This window comes from Triticum aestivum, chromosome 3A, assembly GCF_018294505.1.
Source record: "Triticum aestivum cultivar Chinese Spring chromosome 3A, IWGSC CS RefSeq v2.1, whole genome shotgun sequence".
In the NCBI taxonomy this organism is placed as follows: Eukaryota; Viridiplantae; Streptophyta; class Magnoliopsida; order Poales; family Poaceae; genus Triticum; species Triticum aestivum.
The window spans coordinates 343,169,730-343,179,109 of NC_057800.1; positions in this window are offsets into that span (position 1 = coordinate 343,169,730).

Genomic DNA, 9,380 nt, shown 5'->3' on the forward strand with positions numbered 1-9,380 from the left:
GATAAGTAGGCTTTCAACTCTTGTAGAGATGCATCTGCTTCTGGTGTCCACTTCATGGGTCCTGCGTTCTTCAAAACCTTGAAGAACGACAGGGCATGCTCGGCAGACTTGGAGATGAACCTGCTCAGCACAGCAACGCGCCCGTCAAGCGCCTCACATCCTTAACTGTCCTTGTCACCTGGCTCTGCTCAATGGCCTTGATCTTGTCAGGGTTGGCTTCGATCCCCCGATGGGACACGAAGAACCCAAGTAGCTTGCCGGAGGTAACACCAAACACACATTTCTCCGGGTTAAGCTTCAGATTGATCTTGCGCAAATTAGCAAATGTCTCTTCCAAATCCTGGATAAGGGTGGCCTTATCCTTGGTTTTGACCAAAATATCATCCATATAGTTTTCTATATTTCTGTGTAATTGTGGCTCAAAACCAATCTGGACTGCCCTTTCAAAAGTGGACCCGACACACTTTAATCCGAACGGCATGCAGACAAAGCAGTACGAACCCATGAATGATGTCTTCTTCTCACCTTCCTTGGACATGCAGATCTGATGATATCCTGAGTATGCATCCAGAAAGGAGAGGAAATCACATCCCGAAGTACAATCCACGATCTGGTCGATGCGCGACAAGGGAAATGGGTCCTTCGGACAAACCTTGTCGAGGTCTGTGAAGTCAATGCAGAGCCTCCACTTCCCATTAGCTTTCCGGACCACTACTGGATTTGCCAACCATGTAGGATGCAGTACTCCTCTGACCAAACCAGCTGCTTCCAACTTCTTGATCTGTTCGGCAATAAACTGCTGCCTCTCCAAGGCCTACTTCTCTACTTTCAGCTTGACGGGTCGGGCATGTGGGCAGATAGCAAGGTGGTGCTCAATTACCTCCCTGGGAACACCGGGGATGTCAGATGGTTGCCAAGCAAACACATTGATATTCGCCTGCTGGAAGGCAATGAGTGTGCTTTCCTATTTGTCATCGAGGGTGGCGCTGATAGTGAAAGTACCATCACGCCAGCTAGCCCTGCTGGGACCTTCTTCACTTGGGGTGCAGCAACCTTGGATTTCTTGATGTTGGAACACTCTGACACATCGTCAACGGGTGTCGTGCACTCGGAGGGGGCATGCTTCCCGGACTCCTTGTCGGAGGTCCTACAATCCCTCTTCTTTCCTTTGTTTTCCATGGAGGGAACTGCTGCCACCGCAGCCTCTGCCGTGATTGCATGCTGATACATCTTGTCCACACAGATAATTGCATCCTTCTCATCTGATGGGATAGTGAGGACTCCCAATGGCCTAGGCATTTTCAGGGTGTTGTAAGCATAGTAGGATGCTGCCATGAACTTGGCCAGGGTTGGTCGTCCAAGAATCCCATTGTACGGCAGAGGGAGATCAACCACATCAAACACAATCTTCTCAGTCCGAAAGTTCAGCTGTTCCCCAACGTCACCGGCAATGTGATCTTCCCCTTAGGATGACTCTTGCTGAGGTTAACTCCATGAAACGTGCCGGTGGTCTCTAGCTCCTCTTCTCCTATCTGAAGCTTGCTGATAACTGCTGGGGAAATCAGATTCAACCCGGCCCTAATATCTTTGTGACCTTGAGGTTGAGAATTATTGGGGAGACCAACAACAGCAAGCACCCCACCGCCGCGATGCGGCATGGGTGATCCTCCTCATCAAAGATGATGGGCGTGCGGGACCACTTGAGCGGCCTCTGGCACTGGTTCCATTGCATTACCCTCCCATGCCCATCGCTTGAGCTAGCGATGAGAGGTGTGCAAAGATGCACCTCCATCAATGCATAGGGCATCAGTGGCCTTCTGAAATTCCTGCTCACTAGTTTCCTCTTCATCCCCTCCATCACTGACATTGTCACATGTTTCCTTCTCTTGGCCTCTAGCGGGCTTTCCTTGGTTCTGAAAGGGCTTGCCGGGGCGATTTGCTTCACCGCCTCGGCCCTTACCGGCAGCAGCATTTTGACCTTTATCCTTGTCACGCTTATCATATTATGCCCTCTATCTCTTGATGAGCTGCTCAACCCGATAACACTCCTGAAGGTCGTGGCCTTTGGTCCGATGGATCTTGCAGTATGGCCCATCACCTTCCCAACTTTTTCCGCGGCAGCGGCCTCCCGGCAGGCAGTGCACGCGACAACTTCCTTACCGGGGGCCTCAGCCTTGGCCTTGTCGGTACTATGTGTGTCCAAACCTTCCACAGTCATCACTGCCTTGTCTCTTGGCTTCTTACTATGCTTCTTGCCCTTCCTCTGACTGGTTGATTCATCCTCATCCTCTGAATCAACATTAATGCAATCTTCCTCTCCGGGCAGCTTCATTCCTTCTTCCATCCCGGCACATTTATCCACTAATGTATATAGTTCTTTCACAGTCTTGGGAAACCAAACGTTCATTTTGGAACGAATGCGACGGTTGCGCACATTAGACTGGAAAGTTGCTATAACAGCTGCCAGATGGATATTTGGAATATTTCTATGAACCTTACTAAATCTCTGTAAATACTTATGGAGGGTTTCTCCTTCCTTCTGCTGGAGAAGTTGCAGGTCGTTGGGCCTGTCGGGGCTCTTGGTGGCCACCGGTGAAGGCACCGATTAACTCGTGGCACAGGTCTTCCCATGATGAAATGTAGTTCTCCGGCAGGTGCATCAGTCAAGACCTCACATTGGATTTGAGGGCCAAAGGGAAGTAGTTGGAGAACACCTTCTCATCTCTTTCCCCGGCAGCCTGAACAACGATGGTGTAGATGCTCAGGAACTCTGCCGGGTTCAGCCTCCCATCGTACTTCTCAGGTATCTTTGGCTTGAACGTGCGAACAGACGGCGGACGGACTTGCCATAGCTCCCGTGTAAAGGTAGCGCAACCAACCTCGAAGGGTAGGCACCCGCCAACACTGAGTGCAGGCTCGTCGACGTTGAGGCCATCGCACCTGTCGGCCTGGCGGGGATCGTTATGGCGCTGCTCGGTGACGGCGCGCGCGTCTCCCCGTTGCCTATCTTCCGGGGTTTGACGTTGGCCTGGACGTGCTCGAGGGTCAGAAGAGGCCATCGAGACGTCGTCGGGGTCCTGATGCTGCTGCGCCCTCGCCGGCTGCCGTGGCGGGGACTGAACCGGTGGGACGACCCCCTTCGTACGGCTAGCAGTGCAGGCGGTGGCTGTTGCTTATGGAGGTTGCCGTAGGTAAACTTGTCGTGAGCCCCCAGCTTCGGCGAAACCGATCAGGCTCTGGATAGTGGCACCCCGCTCATCCATCTGCTTGGCCGCTGGTGGGACCTCAGTAACAACTGAGCTTGCGTCATGGCCTCCTTGGCTGTGCTTGGCATGGATGTCGATGACGTCGACCGCACCATCGCCTGGCTCCAGATGGTGCCATCGGTGAAGGCGACGGCGTCGTGCCCATGCTGCGGTGGGGCGACCACTGGGGCTGCGGGGTCACGCGGCCATGGTGCTCAAAGATTAGCGGCTCCGTTGAGCGCAGCGGCCTGGTTGGCTCGTCCGGGAGGAAGCGCGTGCGCCGTGGCCTCTCCCGTGATGGGGGCGACCGGAGGGCGATGGCTCGCCCCGAACCAAACACCGTTGCCGCGGCTGGGCTCGTCGTCGAGAGGAGGCGGTGCAGATGGAGTGACCCCCTTGCCCGCACCTTGCAGAGCTTGACCATCGAGACTGTCGGCGTTCTGGGAACGGGGGTCCCCAGACTTGCCTGCCTACGGCCCACGGCATGGCTTTGCAAGCGGGCCCGTACAACCCATCTTCACCAACAAGCATTCAAGAACCTTGCGAGGCGGATGACACAAGACCTCCTCGGGAGCGGCCTCACCAGGCTGGCTCGCGAGGGGCGGAGAGATCAAGGCAAGGCAAATCTCACGAGGTTCCAATGACGTGAGCCATGACAACCGAGGCCAGGCGGGCGCCAGGCGCGCGCCAGCATGCACAGTGTCCTTGTTTCCCCTTTGGTGCTTAGGAGGCAAGCGCAGACGAAGAGTACCGAGGTGTCAAGCAAAGGTTTCCATATCGGTGCAACGAGACCAAGACCAGCAGGACAGCAAGACGGAGGTAACCATGGAGCCCAAGGCGGCGTCACCACCAGAGCCTTTGGCAGGAGAAGACTGCTTTTGTCAAGATAACTTGTACTAGTTGTCCCCTTTCGAATTGGTCGTTGTTGGCTGCCTTCCCGCTCAATATTTGGGGAGAGGACTAGGGCCTCTATAAATAGGATTGGCCACCACAGTAGGAGGGCACAGACAAGCAGGCAGAGCCTCAACCATCTCAACTTGGACTAGATCCAACCCATCCACACACCCACCAAGCACAAGAACACCTCACCTCCAGGAGGCTGTTCTTCCCTTGTACTGTTCATCCTCAGCCCGAGAGGCAATCCACCACACCACACTAGAGTAGGGAATTACACCACAACACTGACCCGAACCAGTATAAATCTTGCGTCCCTTGTGTTGCGAGTTCGTCGAGCTTGCCTTTGAGATCGTGGCGAGGTTGAGGGCGTGAGTTGGCAGGGGGAGATCTTCGTGCGCACCCAGTGTTCGAACCTTGAGGGTTTTGCCCGAACCCGAGATCCGACATTTGGCACGCTAGGTAGGGGTGCGCTGAAGCTTTCTTTCCGTCGCTCCGCGTCTTGTCGCTTCGTCACCTCCATGTCGGACGCTCGTCGAGCTTGTGCTGAGCGCCGGGCCGCCCGCGTCGTTCAGACGGCTCCCGTCGGCGGGCCACCCCGTCGTTCTCCGTCGTCTGCCTCCAACGCCGTCACCGGCCCGGAGGGGAACGAGCAAAAAGCCTCCTTGCTGCGCCCTTCGATGCGGCAGGACGGCCGCACCGCCACTCCATCGCTAACCCCGGCCGGCTCGTCGTCTCACGCCCGTCATGCTCCCGCGGACGCACAGGTCGTGTTGTGCATGGCGCCCGAACTCCTGCGCTACCGCCCCATCGACGACCTCTACGAGGACTGGCTCGACCGCATCGCTGAGCTTGTCAGCGCTGCAGGGGGCTCCCCTATGCCGTCCCTCTCGCTGCCTCGCCCTCCACCAGCTGTAGACGACGTTGCCCATGGAGCGCCTCCACCACCTCAGTCCCAAGACGGCGCCCTCGCGCCAAGGCGTGCCCCCCCCCCCCCCGGCGTGACCCACTATGTCGGGCGCCCGTACACGAAGAAGGAAGCTGCCAATCATCCAAAAGAAAACGCTCCTGCGCTCCCGGCGCCGCTACGACAAGACCGTGCACCGCCTGTGATGGTGGTGCGAGGGCGTCAAGGCCAGGCTCCACATCAGCAAAGGGTCCCGGTGGCCACCGCGGGCTGCCGCGCTTTCACCCCCGAGCTGCATAGTGTCGCATGGCCAAGCAAGTTCAAGCCAGACCTGCCTCTGCGCTACGACGACACCCCCGACCCTGCGGAGTTCCTGCAGCTCTATGAGCCGAGCATCGATGCGGCCAACGGTGATGAGAAAGTCATGGCGAACTGGTTCCCCATGGCTCTCAAGGATGGCGCACGCTCGTGGCTCCTGAACCTGCCTCCAGGCTCCATCTCTTCTTGGAACGAGATGCACGACCATTTCTTCGCCAACTTCCAGGGCACTCACGACTGCCCTCCGGCCGCGGGTGACCTGCGCCGCGTTAAGTAACAACCAGGGGAAACCCTCCAGAAGTACATCCAGCGCTTCAACAACGTTTGTCTCAAGATCCCCAAGGTGACGGATGAGGCCATCATCTCTGCGTTCTCCGATGGCGTCTGCGATGTCAAGATGAAGGAGGAGCTCGCCATCCACGAGGATCTGTGCACATCCCTGGAGCTGTTCAACCTGGCGACTAAGTGCGCGAGGGCTGAGGAAGGGTGCCTTTCCCATCTCGATCTCCCGTCTGCCGACCTGGAAGAGAAGAAAACCAAGGCCAAGGACGTGAAGCGCAAGGGAGCGGCCGTACTCGCGGCAGAGCCAGACACGAAGCGCGGCAGGGACCAGCCTGAGTCATCCAAGAGCAGCCGACCATTCTGCGCCTTCCACAACATGCACAGCCACAACACCAACGATTGTCAAGTGCTCAGGGCCATTCACGACGGACGCTTCGGTCGACGCCCTGAGCACAAAGACCGAGGCTACAGCCGAGGAGGAGGATGTGCCGGAGGACACTGGGACGACCGGGGCCTACGCTAGGAGTGACACGACCAGCCTCGTGAGGACCGCTGGCAGGATCAGCCTTGCGAGGGTGCCTGGAGGGATCAACCTCGCGAGGACCATCCTCAGGGCAATGCTGGGCTTCCTCCACTGCCGCCACCACCAAGAAGGAGCGACGACCACCACCAAGACGAGGGATCTGGGGGCTTCCAGGAGCCGCATGCTATCGCCTGCATCTTGGGCGGAGCTCAAGCCCCAGCCTCACAGCGTATCTTCAAGCTGTTTGCTCGTGAGGTGAATGCAGCCCTTCCCAAGCTCGAGGCTATATGCCCACTCAGGTGGTCCAAGTGCGCTATTACCTTCAGCTCGGCAGACCCGCTCAAGTGCGTGGCCACCGCTGGCGCTCTCCCGATGCTCTGCTCACCCATCATCAGCAACGTGCAAGTCACCAAGACTCTCATCGACGGCGGCGCAGGGCTTAACGTCCTGTCCGTCGATATGTTCGACAACCTTCAAGTGCCCTACGATCAACTTCAGCCTACCAAGCCTTTCTCAGGAGTGACCGATGGCTCCACCACCCCGATAGGTCAAGTCCGCCTCCCAGTCACCTTTGGACAGCGCGACAACTACTGCACCGAGCTCATCGACTTCGACGTCGCCCACATCTGTCAGTCGTACAATGCCATCCTTGGGTATCTAGCCCTGGCTAAGTTCATGGCAGTGACCCACCACGGCTACAATGTCCTCAAGATGCCAAGAAGCGGCGGAATCATTACAGTCCCCTGCGAAGAAGGAGACATGGTGTGCTCCCTCAAGCGTGCCTTCCAAGCGGTAGCAATCGACGACCCCGACAGCAAGGGCGAGTACCCTCCTAAGGCCATTCCCAAGAAGAAGCAGCAGTTACTCTGTGCTGGGCCTCAGGAGAACGGCGCCGCAAGTGGCGCCATGTCAGGATCAGTGCCCACACCTAGGGAGCCTCCCTCTGTCGCATAGGAAGGCGCGTCCAGCGCCCTCCTCGGGCGGGGCTCGGGGGCTCTCTTCTGGAGGGCCTCAGACCTTGCCAACATCACGAGGGAGGTGCTCGGGCACCATTTGGAGTCGTGCTACGTGGCACGTTTCCCTTAGGAGGACACAGGGCAAGGAGTGCCCAACACTTAGGAGTTCATTACCAAGACCACTCAGGAGCTTCAGGAAGCAAGAGCGATTCGCGGGGACCACCGCCCACCTGGCATCGCTCCCCACCCAGGGGAGGGTACTGAGCTACGCATCTACGTCGACATCCCATGGCTCAACAGGGCCGTGTGTCAGCAGCTCTTCTGGCCTTCGTGCATGGGACGCTGCAAGGGCCCACCGCACAACTACGTTCGCATGCCATTCGGCCTGCCGAGCGTGGCTGTTGCCTTCCAGCGCAACTTGCGGAGTGTCATGATGGGTCAGGAGGACAGGCATCATGCAGTCCTAGCGGAGATGGCGACGGTCCTCAAGGAACCGCCTGGACCCCCACAGCGTCCCGACGCCCAGGGCCTTGGTGGCTCGTGAGGAGCAACCCCTTCGCCGCGTACCTTCAGCTGCCTCAACACCCCTTCATCAACAGAATCAGGTGACATTTTCCAAGTTTATTTAGCTGGGAGCGCCCTCAGGGATGCATCATTCCCAGGCCACGTGGGTCCGTCCCTGTGGCATGTATGTCTTCTTGTTTATGTCTTTAGCTTACCTTGCTGGGGGCGCCCCTCGGGCTACATCATCCCCAAGCTGCTTGGGCCTGACCCAGTGGCATGTTTGCTTTCCATGCTTAATCTATCTATGACTATCACCCGCTTGATTGTCACATACCACGGGAGCCGCGCGCCGACCGTCTTTCTTCAGGACCCTTCGCGTGAGAAGGTTAGGCACCACGTATGTGCTCGGGCCCGTCCCTGCAGCGTCGATAAATCCAAAGGCTGAGCTCTGTCTGGCGGGCCGGTCCCGTTCACGTCAGCTCCTGGGGCCGTTGGTGCTTGGCCTTCTCACGCGATAACCTCAGGAGATTCGTCCGACCCAGGTTGTCTAACCACCTTGCAGTACCACTCCAGCGAATAAGAATCAAGACCAGGCGCAACCCGCCTTGAGGTAGGGCCTCGTGAGTCCCGCGCTGGCTCACGAGTGCCCAGACACACCTCGTCTAGCCCTGCCGTGCAAGCCACGTGTCAGGGCGGGGCTGTACACGCCCCGGGGACTCTCCGCAGCAGGGAGTCCCCTCCCACGTACCAGAGGCGGGCCAGCAATCACCATGGCAATTTGTGCCCTTCCTCACGCTAACTTGCAGGAACTTCCTGAGGACTACAGCGGGTGATACCGCGGACTCTCTCTCTTCTCCCGTGTGATTCTCTTGCGCATTAAAAGGGGGCTCCTGAGCATCACGACTCAGGAGCTCTTATTGGCTCTCTAGCCCTCACACCCTGGGCTTCACCACGGCATCACGACCTGGCATACCAGCGGTGGCTGAGCTCGCTCGAGGGCCGGGACCTGAGGACGCAGAGCACTCAGGAGAGTATGGAGAAGAGGGGGAGGCTCGCTCGGGCCTAACCTAGCTACCCAGCAGCGGCCGACGCCCAAGTCTGGCGCAACACGAGGATCCAGCTTGGGAGTGCCAAGATAAGTCTTGTACCTGGACCGACCCAGCGCCACAACATAAGATCCTCGCCTTTTCGCTGCCCTTCTGCAACAACGTCGCCTACCTTTCCCATCCTTAGGTAGTTGCTTGCATGCTAAAGGGGACATCTTGAGCATTGTGCCTCAGGAGCTCTTGCTGGACCTCGGGCCGCTCACCTCCTGGCCTTGACCACGGCATCGCGACCTGGCATACCAGCGACAGCTGAAGCCTGCCTGGGGACCAGGACCTGTCGGCATAGAGCACCAAGCTGTCGCGTGGTTGGAAAGGGGAGACCTAGCCTCAAGAGGACGAGCGTTCACAAATTTTCATAATAAGGACAATATGAACAAAGGAGATTACAAATGCTTTACACGCCCCCGTGGGGTCCGTTTCGATTCCTCGCAGGGAACAAATAGGAAGGAATCCCTAGGAGCTCTATCTACACGCGTCGGTCGTCGCTGACGTCATTATCAACAGTGGGCCACGAGAGGCCAGCGCCAACCCCATCCAGATCATTGACGACGGCGGCCGGACGCTGCAGCCCTGCTCCGAGCTCGACCAGAGCTTGGGGGCACGTAGCTGTCGTCGCTCGTCTCCGGAGTCTCGTAAAGCTCGGGA